General features: G+C 49.9%; 1 protein-coding gene and 1 non-coding gene across 7 annotated transcripts in view; one reads left to right on the forward strand and one right to left on the reverse strand.

Moving 5' to 3' along the window:
* Window positions 1-12,026, reverse strand: part of EVL (Enah/Vasp-like) — a 149,363-nt gene that overhangs the window by 91,360 nt on the left and 45,977 nt on the right. The gene's annotated exons all lie outside the window — the stretch shown is intronic.
* TRNAG-CCC lies at window positions 481-553 on the forward strand. The gene has a single exon. It is a non-coding gene; the product is annotated as a tRNA-Gly (tRNA).

Consider the following 12,026-nt stretch of genomic DNA (forward strand, 5'->3'; position numbering starts at 1 on the left):
TCCAGAAAGAATGAAAAGGCTGGGCCAAAAGTGGAAATGATGTGTCTGGGGGTGAAAGTAAAGCCCGATGCTGTAAAGAACAACATTGCCTAGGATCCTGGAATGTTAGGTCCATGAATCAAGGTAAATTGGAAGTGGTCAAGCAGGAGATGGCAAGAGCGAACACCGACATCTTAGAAATCAGTGAACTAAATGGACAGGAATGGGCAAATTTCATTCAGATGACCATTATACCTCCTACTGTGGGCAAGAATCCCTTAGAAGAAACGGAGTAGCCCTCACAGTCAACAAAACGCAGCCCTTGGGTGCAATCTCAAAAATGACTGATCCCAGTTCATTTCCAAGGCAAACCATTCAACATCACAGCAATCCAAGTCTACGCCACAACCGCTAATGTCAAAGAAGCTGAAACCCAATGGTTCTATGTAGACCTATAAGACCTTCTAGAACTAACATCAAAAAAGATGTCCTTTTCCGACTTCCCTGGTGGTCCAGTGGCTAAGACTCTGTGCTCCCAATGCAGGGGGCCCAGGTTCAACCCCTGGTCAGGGAACTAGATCGTACATGCTGCAACTAAGATCCAGCACAGCCAAATTTTTTAAAAAGTAAATATTAAAAAAAAAGTCCTTCTCATCACAGGGGACTGGAATGCAAAAACACAAAGTCAAGACAGCCTGGTGTGCTGCAGTCCATGGAGTAGCAAAGAGCTGGACACGACTTGGTGATTGAATAAAAACAGAAGAAAACACAAGCGACTTATCTGAAGTTGGCAAAGAGCGCTCTGACACGTCAGCACTCCCCCACCTGCACCGGTACGCAGAAGTGCAGCAAGTGTCTTCTCCTGACAGTCCTTTAAAACAGCTAGACTTTAGCACGGAAACATCAAGAGTAATTACATTGAGAGGGTGATATATTAGAAATTCCTTAAAAAATAAACCACAGATGGGCGGGCACATCTGAGACTCAGCAGTGCTATTAAAGGAAAAAAAAAAAGCCACCACATGCACACTGTTGAATGCAATTTACCGTTTTGGAACTGTCCAAAAATTTCTAGCTGCCAGGGACATATCAGAAAAACACAAAATAAACTGCCTTAGCAGTCCAAACTGGAATACAACAAAGTGAGTGAGTCTTGATTTTCCACTTGGGTGACTTCATTAAATTCCAGAAACAGAAAACCTAGCAAAAATACAATTTAGGGGGACGTCCCTGCTGGTCCAGTGGTTAAGAATCTGCCTTGTAAGGCAGGGGACACGGGTTCGATCTCTGGTCGGGGAACCAAGATCCTGCATGAGGCAACAATTAAGCCCACCTGCCACGATGACTGAGCCCACACACCACACCAGAGTCCATGAGCCACAACTAGAGATCCCATGTGCTCCAATACCCAATGTAGCCAGATAAATAAACATCTTTAAAACACATAAAACACAGTTTAGAAAGAAAATTCAAGAAACAAAGCCTCATTGTAAAACATTTCTCAGTTGTAACAAACCAGCTACAGAACCCTGAGACCTAAAAGACAAAATCCACTCATTCATCCAACAACTGTTAACTGATCTTGAAATAGCTGGTAGATGCCGTGTTGGGTACTAGAGTGGAAATGAACTTGGTAAACACCAATTGAAAAAAGGAAAAAAGTATGAGTTTTACTGTTAACAAAACATTTTTGCATATACAATCACACTTTTCCTCACAATAATATTTTACAGATAAGGCAAGTGAGACCCAAAAAGAGTAAAATATGATTTGCCCCAAATTACAATACATAGCCAGTAAGAACAGAAGCCTGAACTCATACCTGAATGAGACTTCAAATCTCAGGCCTTATTATCTTCCTCCATTTATGTATTTCCCCCTGAATATTCTCTTCTCCTGGCATACTGCAGTCCATGGGTTTGCAAAGAGTAGGACACGACTTAGTGACTGAACAACAATTCTCTTTCCTCCCTCTTCTAATTCCCAGGCTCAGATTCTCCTTCCTGTACAGCAGAATTTTTCCAGAGTTTGAACTAAAAATTAAGTGTTAGGTGCTATTGGTGGGGAACCTGCCTGACAGTGTGGGAAATGCAGAAATACTCGGTTCAATCCCGGGATGGGGAAGATTCCCTTGGAGGAGGAAATGGCAACCCACTCCAGTATTCTTGCCTGGAGAATGCTACGGACAGAGGAGCCTGGTGGGCTACAGTCCATGGGGGCGCAAAAAGTCAGACATGACTGAAGCGACTTAGCATGCATGCAAATGTTAGGCAGCACAAATCCCTTCATCAAACATACATGGGAAATTCAGGGGCAAAATTCACACATGTAATAGCTGCCCCTGCAGGACTTATCAAGAGCTTTCACGATACTCTGCAGGGGCCGGCGGAGGTGGGTGGTCGGGTGGGGGGGAGGGTTGTGCAATTTTTCTCAACCAACTGACCACAGAACTCTCTTCAGCCACAAAGCCCCTCGTATGACTAAGACAGCAAAGGCACAGGTCCCAGAGTCAGACGGCACAGGTCCCAGAGTCAGACGGCACGGGTTCAAGTGCCAGCTCATGTGAAGCTGGACAAGCTGCGGAACAGACAGGACAACAGCAGCAGCTCCCTCATAGGACTCTGGTGAGGAAAGTACCGCACGTGTTCAGGCGAATCAAGTACACAGCAGGTCTCACTGACCACAGTCAGGGCTCAACAATGCGATACAGTCAGTTTCCAACGAAACATTACATAAAGCACATAGAGCCAGAACACCTCACAGACTTTGTTTTACAAAATTAGGGTCAGAATGATAAAAACAAGCATTGACTTTTTAATTAGAAGACATAGGTCAGATTTTCAGCTTTACCGATTAAGCAGATGTGTGAGAAAGGGATCTAACCTCTCTGAAACTTAGGTGCCCCTCAGATAAAATAGTAGAAATAATGCCGAGCTTTGAGGATTGCTGGGAAAATTAGAGACGATAACAAAAGTGCCTGGAATATAGTGGGTACAATTGTACGTGTTATCTTGTTTGCATTTGAATCCAGAAGAATCAGAATATTTCATTAAAATATATAAGGACTCTTTAAATTTCACATGCATTTTTACTAGCTCTAACCCTTTTAACTCCCTACAGATTCGAAAATCTACCACCTGGTCCTTTCAGGCCTTTCTCCTGACCTCCCCGGGCACAAGAGGGCCTGCTCCCCAGGACCTCTCTGGAAATTCCAATCTTGCCTTCATGCTCAGAAGTGAACAGACGTCAAAAAGGCAGCAAACTGGCCTTTTTCCTGCCACTTCCCCTTCTCAGCCTATAACAATGACTGGCATATGGCAGGAGGTTTGAAATAAGTAATAAAAATGAGTAAATAAGAAGTGCTGAGAAGCTGGGCTGCATCCACTCTGCTCAAGTGTGACAGATGGAACAAAGAGGATACTGCTCTGTCGTCAAGTATCCTCAGCCAAGTCAGGAAGCTAAGAATGAGAAGCATGAGCTATTAGACTGGGCGCTCGACAGCCTGAGTGCCGCATGGGAGTTTAGTCAAGAAGGGAAAGTGTATTTGGGCCACAGTGGTCAGAAAAGGCTCCAAAGGAAGAGTGTGCAGTGCTGGGTTTGGAAGGGTTTCATAGGAAGAAAACAACGGTTCTGACAGGGACGCAGTAAAGGGACAGAGAGGGTGATTAAACAGTCAATCCCACGAGGGAACCCTAAGTAAAGAAAAAGGTATGGGAGACCCTGTGTTAATGATCACTCAACAAAGCAAGTTTGCTCACCCAAAGCAAGCAGGCTTGCTCAGCAACAAAACCATGCAACAGAATATTGAGATGTGCCCTAAACAGGAAATAACTGACGGAATGAGACGCAGCTCCTTCCCCGGGAGGGGTCAGGGAGTTAACGATTCCTGGGATATGCTCCTCGGCACACAGGAAAAAGAAAAACCATAAGTGGGATATGCTCCTCGGCACACAGGAGAAAGAAAAACCATACGGAGAGGGTGGCATTCCACCGAAACCCGAGGTGGGCGCCACCCTTCGGTGTGCGTGCCTCTCACTGTGCGCACGCCCATACGCCACTGCAGTCCAGTCTGGCCATCTGGGGACAAGAACATTCCCTTCCCGACGAGGAGGAGGAGCTGACGGTGGAAGTGTGAGGTCTACCCAAGAGTGAGGGAGAAGCTGGTCCTCTCCCCCGCCCCACTTTTCCTGTGATGACAAACCCGTGGCTCACTAAGTTCTGGGCAGTGCTCCCTGGCCTGCTTGCTTCTCTCTCACACAAGTGTCCTCCACTCACTAATAAACCCTTTCCTTACCTGTCACCCTGCCTCTCGCCAAATTCTCGCTGTGCGGAGCCAGAAGAACCTACAACACTCTCCTAAGTCCCAAAACACGCTCTGCAGTTTCAGTTCAGAGACAGGGAAGCAGAGCAGAACGTGCAGATCTGTGACTAAACCCGTTTAACGAGCCGAGGGAAGACTCCCGGGAGTCAAGGGTTAAGGGAGCGCACGCAGTCAGGCCACAGAGGGCCGCAGCTGCAGAACGAGCTGGACTGGCTGTGGACGGAGTTCTCGGTAAAGGACCGGCCCCAAACACCAGGCCGTGTTCCTTGGATCACCCACCGTTCTGTGAGGCAAGGCTGTGTTCACATTTTTCTGCCAGGGCAGAGTGAGCTTCATTCACAACAGGGACCTGGTCGTGGTAACGCCCCAGCCAAGACCAGGAAAACACACAGTTTTATCAAGAGCAGCACAGCGGATCTGCCTCCGCCCACTTCAGGGCTCTCTACTGCCCTCACTCCTCAGTAAGTTGGTGGATAAGGAAACACAGTCTTCACTCTGGCTCCAAGGTTCATTTGACTGTGAAAGCATCCTCTCTCTAGGAAAATTTCACCCATGAGCTCAAACATGCATTTAAAGCGTACAGTCTGCTTGGTGTCCTGTATATCCAACCACACAGGTTTACCCGTCTCTCCCTTCTCCAAGGGGATCTTCCCCACCCAGAGATCGAACCTGCAGTCTCCTGCGCTGCAGGCAGGTTCGCACACAGGGCAAGAGGAAGGACACAGCTTTGAACAGCGGGAGTGGGGTCTGGAGGGACACCCACCTTCCGCTCCAGGTTCTTTTTCTTTCAAGCCTGTGCTCCAGGCGGCCCAAAGGTGCTCTCGGAGCTGGAAGAGCTCCCAGTTTCCGGTTTCCTCCTGGGCCTCCTCAAGTAAACACGCCTGTCTCTGCTCTCTTCCAGCCCTTGTGCTGATGAAGATGGAGGCTGGGCTAGTCGCAAAGACACACAGCGGGATCAATCCTGGCATCTGGCAGGCCCTGAACTGACGGACTGGACTGAAAACACTTCCTCTCACCTCTAACTGGGTCTGGGATGACCTCCTGACAGCCACATGACCAGTTACCAAACCCCACACAGCCCACAAGCCACCAGGAGGTCAGTTCCAGACTCAGGGTTGTATCTGTATGAACCACGCACACTCAAGACATGTGGTTCAATCTGCAGCCGGAGGCGCCAGGCGAACTTGAAAGCACATGTTAACAGCACCTGTAATTATCCAGGGCTCCTGATTTCCCCAAGCTCCTGCATGGCCGTAATCTTGTTCTTTCTGAACCATTTCTATTTTCCAGGTGGACAAACTACATCCCAGTGAAGTTAAACGGCGTATCTAAGGCAACACAGTGTCACCAAGACGTAAGGCCTGCAGGTTCCCGAGGTTCGGGCTTTCCCCAAACTCAGCTAGGGTTGAGGTGCACGAGTGGGCTCGTGGTGAGCTCCACTTCTGAGCACCTGGACTTGCTTGGGTGTGAGGACTGACCTGGGCTCTGTGTTTCAATTTCAGTGGGCCCTCCCAGGAAGGGACTGTTACTGAGGACCCCCAAGGTGAAGTCTCCAGTGGCTTCTGATGCCCAACAGAACTACCCCGGAATGGACCCGACCACATCCACAACTGCCTCTCCACCAAGTTCCCACCCATTAACTCCCTCTGCCCTCCCCCAGAAGGGAGCTCACAGCCTGAACCTGTCCGTGTCAGCTCAGCAGACAGCCACTGTGTGTGTCAGTCTCGGGGGAGGCAGCGACGTGAGCTGGAGGAACGCCCATCGCGGAGTCCCGGGCTGGGGATGAGTCGGCGGGCCCTGGGTGCAGCACTGACACGGGCGGTGGGGTCTGGCTGTGTTGCTGTACTCAGTCAGGGAGCACGCAGGCCCAGTATGCCAACTGCAGGGAATGTAATTAACACTGAATCTGTGCGTCAACCAAGCCAAGATCCAGGCTCTCAGCTGATCAGTCACATCACGGTCGGTTCACTGTGTCATAAACATTTCGGCACCAAACAGGATTATCGTCCAAGGACTGACTGCTGGCACTCTGAGTCTGAATGCCACGGAGATAGGGACATGAGAGGAGCTCCTCGTCCTCAGAGGGGTCAGGCCTCTTTCCTGGCTCCTACGTGATTTCTCCTCCAGGATGAGGGTCTGAATTAAATGCTCTGCTGCTTAAGGTAAATTGAAGGAATGATTTTATCGAAGTAGCGCCAGCGTGCATGTGTGCCAAGTGGCTTCAGCCATGTCCGCCTCTTTGTGACCCCCTGGACTGTAGCCCGCCAGGCTCCTCTGTCCAAGGGATTCTCCAGGCAAGAGTACTGGAGTGGGCTGCCATGCCCTCCTCCAGGGGATCTCCCGACCCAGAGACTGAATCCGAGTCGCTTGCATCTCCTGCACTGGCAGGGGGGTTCTATACCACCAGTGCCACCTGGGAAGCCCACCAAGTGCCAGGAATCCTGCCAAACGCTTTATATAAATAATCTCGTTTAATCAACACAGCCACTCGAGGAGGTAGGTAATACCCCCATCTTAGAGACTGGCAAACTAAAGCCAGAAGAACTGAAGTAACTTGTGCAAAGTGACAAGCCAGCACTGTAAAACGCACGGCCTCCCACAAACAAGACACACACTCCCTCAAGGCGAGAAGGGTTTACCTGGCAAAGCAGTGGCCCAGGGCACTTCTCAGGGCAGAGAGAAGCGACCATCACGAGAGAAAGACAACCAGACTGGGTTACCCTGAAAAGAATGAGGAAAAGCCTTCTCCACAGGTTTCGTCAGCCACCATTGGGCTAAGAGTACACTGTCCCGGCTCCCAGGCGTCAGCTCCGGCACGGCTGCCAGCAGCCCCTCCTTTCCTTCTGCCACTTGCCCTCCAAACCCGAAGCTGCTCTAGGACGTGCTCCGAGAGATGCCTCCGCCTGCAAGGCTCCCTGGTATTCGTCACGGCCAAGCCTCGCCTTGCCTTCCTTCCGGCCCGCAGCGCCCTATCTGGAGCCGTCTGGAATCTCTCCTGGGTTCCCTGGGTTCATTTTGTCTTTGGCTATCCTCACCCCATGCTTTTGGCGTTGGTTCAGCACATTCCCAGGACTCAGGATGACACAGATTTGCATCTTCTACTCAATAACCTCAGATACACAGATGACACCACCCTTATGGGAGAAAGCGAAGAGGAACTGAAGAGCCTCTTGATGAAGGTGAAAGAGGAGAGTGAAAAAACTGCCTCAAAACTCAACATTCAAAACATTAAGATCATGGCATCCGGTCCCATCACTTCACGGCAAATAGATGGGAAAACAATGGAAACAGACTTTATTTTCTTGGGCTCCAAAATCACTGCAGATGGTGACTTCAGCCGTGAAATTAGAAGACGCTTGCTCCTTGGAAGAAAAGCTATGACCAATCTAGACACTATATTAAAAAGCAGAGACATTACCCTACCAACAAAGGTCTACCTAGTCAAAGCTATGGTTTTCCCAGTGGTCATGTACGGATGTGAGAGCTGACCATAAAGAAGGCTGAGTGTCGAACAATTGATGCTTTTGAACTGTGGTGTTGGAGAATACTCTTGGGAGTCCCTTGGACTGCAAGGAGATCAAACCAGTCAATCCTTAAGGAAATCGGTCCTGAATACTCATTGGAAGGACTGACGTGGAAGCTCCAATATTTGGCCACCTGATGTGAAGAGCCAATTCATTAGACTAGACCCTGATGCTGGGAAAGATTGAAGGTGGGAGGAGAAGGGGACAACAGAGGATGAGGTGGTTGGAGGGCATCACTAACTCAATGGACATGAGTTTGAGCAAGCTGTGGGAGATAGTGAAGGACAGGGAAGCCTGGTGTGCTGCAGTCCACGGGGTCACAAAGAGTCGGACACGACTGAGTGACTCAACAACAACAACAACTGATGCTCAGCAAGTGGTTTGTTGGGTGAACGGTTATCCTAACAGCAAAAAGGCCCTCCCACCTCCAACAAGGCACCACACAGGTCTCTGAACCTACACAGCTGGAGACTCTTTGCAATCATCCTAAGTAGCTAGCAAGAGTCACACAGACCCAAGCTGGTCTCCTGTTCTAGGGCTCCTTCCTCTACTCCTCTACGGGTAATGAGTGCAGTTAAATCTTTTCATTTTGTCGTTTTCCATATAAGAGACCACAATGCTAAGCAAAGAGAAATGGGGGATAGAAACAGTTTAACAAAGCAGCACCTTAACCGGGTAACTTTCAAGTACAAGCATTTACCACAGCGTTTCATAATTTACACACTGCTTTCCAGTAGGTTATCCTCAAAACAGCCCTCTTCCTCTCTGTGTGGTAGCTAAGAGATGAGATGGAGTGACTTCCGCAAGGTCTCGGCCTTTACATCCACACTATATGGACTGGACTGGAGTCTGGTTCCACAACACCGCTTCTCTTTGAGTGAAACTCAGCAGCTGTGACATTTATTTAACAATGGAGGATAGGCTGGCATTTTTACATATATCTGTGTTGCCATTCTATAGCTAAATTATTTGTCTCCCAAAATAACTTTTGCTTGTGGCTAGTCAGACCAGCTCCAGGTGAGACTGTCAAGCCAGTGGGACTCGTCTCTTTTCACCTCTGCTGCTCTACTTTCCCCTCCCTCCGCTCTCACTGTCCACCCACATTCTCCAACCACGTGCCCCCACCGACTCCTACTAGGGGCCTGTGCGCTAGGAGGCCCTGGGGAGTTGGACAGCGCCCCTCCCCCGTTAGAGACTATGGCTTAATTCAGGTAAAGTTCCTCTAATATAAGTACTGAGGCTTCCCAGGTGGCTCAGCGGTAAAGAACCCGCTTGCCAACGCAGGAGACACAGGTTCAATTCCTGGGTTGGGAAGGTCCCCTAGAGAAGGAAATGGCAACCCGCCCCAGTATTCTCACCTGGAGAATCCCCATGGACAGAGGAGCCTGGCAGGCGACAGTCCATGCGGTCGCAAAGAGTTGGACATGAACAGCACCTGAAGACACACAAGCCTGATTCACACGAGAGCTGATTCTAGGCTGACAGCTGGTGGTGCTGTAAGATGATTAAGATATGCCTCGGGCTTCAAACAGCGCATACTTTAGTAGGGGAAAGAGACGGGAAAGAAACTTACACAATTACACTGTAGTAAGGACCACACTGGAGAAGGCAATGGCACCCCACTCCAGTACTCTTGCCTGGAAAATCCCATGGACGGAGGAGCCTGGTGGGCTGCAGTCCATGGGGTCGCTGAGAGTCGGACACGACTCAGTGACTTCACTTTGACTTTTCACTTTCAGCATTGGAGAAGGAAATGGCAACCCACTCCAGTGTTCTTGCCTGGAGAATCCCAGGGACAGCAGAGCCTGGTGGGCTGCCGTTTATGGGGTCGCACAGAGTCGGACACGACTGAAGTGACTTAGCAGCAGCAGCAGCAGCAGCAAGTACCACACAGACAGGTAAGGAGGAGTGAGGAGCCGTGGGAGCTGGGAGGTCGGGTCGAGGGTCAGCCGGTCCTGCCCTCCGAGTGACCCTCTGCCCCTCTTCTGTTCCCCACCCTCCCCACACCTGGGGAGGTGAGCCGAGTGCCTGGCGCTACCGCGGGCTCTGGGCCCAGAGGAGAGACTCAGAAAGGCTGTGCTGGCTGGGAGACACGAAGTCAAGTCACAGGATGGTGTTCTCGGCACAGGGTATCTGAGAAAGGAGGACTGAAGTGAAACTGACCAGACCCCCACAGCTGGGCGACTTCAGATGGCCTCTCGGAGCTGCTGTGCTCATTTGCTTCATTCACTTAGCAAGCACTGTTTCTGGGTTGGAGGCATGTGTTTGGGACTGTCCATGTCTCCATAAAATGATACTCGGGCTCAAGTTACAAGCGGCAAAGCAGCTAGTGGTGTCTGATGCATAGAAGGTATGAAATGATCTAGTCTCTCCACTTCCCCGCCCCCTGCCCAGCATCGACTCAATGATATGAGTTTGGACAAACTCCAGTAGACAGTGAAGGACGAGGAAGCCTGGCATGCTACAGTCCATGGGCTTGCAGAGCTGGACATGACTTAGTGACTGAACACAGCAACAGTGTGAAAGTCGCTGTACCTAAATATCTGTTTTTTCAAGAGATTACAGGACCCTGGGAAACGAGAGGCATTGAGCTGGCTTAGGCTCTGGATACCGGGCCGTCTTCTTGGTTCGTGAACTTCAGGGCGTCCCTGATACCACTCATTTAAATTCATTTCAATATTCTAGTGAAAGGGCAAGAAAAGTTGTAACACTTCCTAAGACTACATATAAATTTGAATTATCAAAGAACGAGTCTGAGTTGGAATCCCATCCTTCCATAATAATGTTTTATTTAAAAATAAAACACAACAGACCCAAAATAGTAACTTCCCATTTTTACGTGATTGACACATTCCAACTGTGGATTATAAATCCTGAAGCTGGTATTGGAAATAAACCACAACAAGGAGCAGGGATTCTGAGAAACAGGCGCTTCTGATTTGTGTTCCATTCTCATTTGGGGGGCCATGAAGCTGAAAGTCACATTTCAGATTCTTTCTTCTGGGGTTGGTAAGGGCAGGCAGTCCCTGCTTAGGATCTAGGAATGGAAGGAAACCAGACTGTGTTCTACAAAGCCATCTCCAGAGGGGCTCAGAGGACAGTCTCTGCAGGGTGTGGGGACAGGTAAATGCTGACTTAAACTATTACTTCAGTACATGTCTCACCTACGAAGTTCTGGTTTTTTTTTTTTTTTCCCCAAAGCAAAAACTCAAATGCAGTGTGTCTCCCAGCACAGCCAGGTAGAGCGGCGAGCGGCTGGCCCGGTGTGAGGACAACATGGTCTTGCAGTCAGGGAAAGGCAGGGAAAGCCCCTACGCAGCAGGGAAATGCTGGCCCAGCCTCACGTCCCCATGTCCCTGCAGCCCTCCAGGCTTGCAACCCGGCCCTGGGGAGTCCTGACCACTGTCACCACGGTCTAGAGTGAGGTCATCACAGAGATTCCTTATGAAACAAGGTCAGAGTTCTCTAGTGCTCCATCAATGGGGGTGTGCTGAGGATACTTCTCATTTTTCTCAGGAGGTCAGATGTCCACTTTTCGACATGCTCTTCTGAACCAGCACCAGCAGGCACCCAAAGGGCATGCCAGGCTGGCACTGAGCGAGCCAAAGGGCTTGTTTGCTTTTTCATCTGTCTTAAATCCTCCTGAAAATTACTCTGTCCACCACTTATTAAGGCCTTACTGCTTCTCCAGCAGCTTTAGGCCCTAAAGAATCAAAGTTAAAAGCACCTGGATTGACAGACTGGATTAGAACTCACGGTCCAGCAGGGAAACAGGGCACGTAAACGCGTCTGTCAACCAGATTTCCTGTTCAAACAAACGTGGCCTTGGCGCTCTCTATGGAGGGCTGTGTCCGCAGGTGACCTGACGGCACCCCCACGGTCCCCTCCTCCTTTTACCCTCACGAAGCAGTCCACGGCAGCGCCAGCATCAGGAACAAAGCTTCATGGTTGCTCAGCCCAGTGTTCCTTTCCACTGTTCTCAGGCCTCCCCAGGAGGGCAGCTGAGATCGCATGGCCCGAGTGTGACCTCCCCATCAGTGCCCCCATCCCCACCCCACCCCACCCACCTGCCTGTACCTGAACTGCTGTTTCTGATTCCAGCTGTACCTCCGACTTCCCATCTCAATGACAGTCTGTCCCCTTACCCTAAGCCCATGGTTCTCGAAGTCTGGTCTCCAGAAAACCTGAGAACTTATTGGACG

Source organism: Oryx dammah, unplaced genomic scaffold (genome assembly GCF_014754425.2).
Source record: "Oryx dammah isolate SB20612 unplaced genomic scaffold, SCBI_Odam_1.1 HiC_scaffold_16, whole genome shotgun sequence".
Lineage (NCBI taxonomy): Eukaryota > Metazoa > Chordata > Mammalia > Artiodactyla > Bovidae > Oryx > Oryx dammah.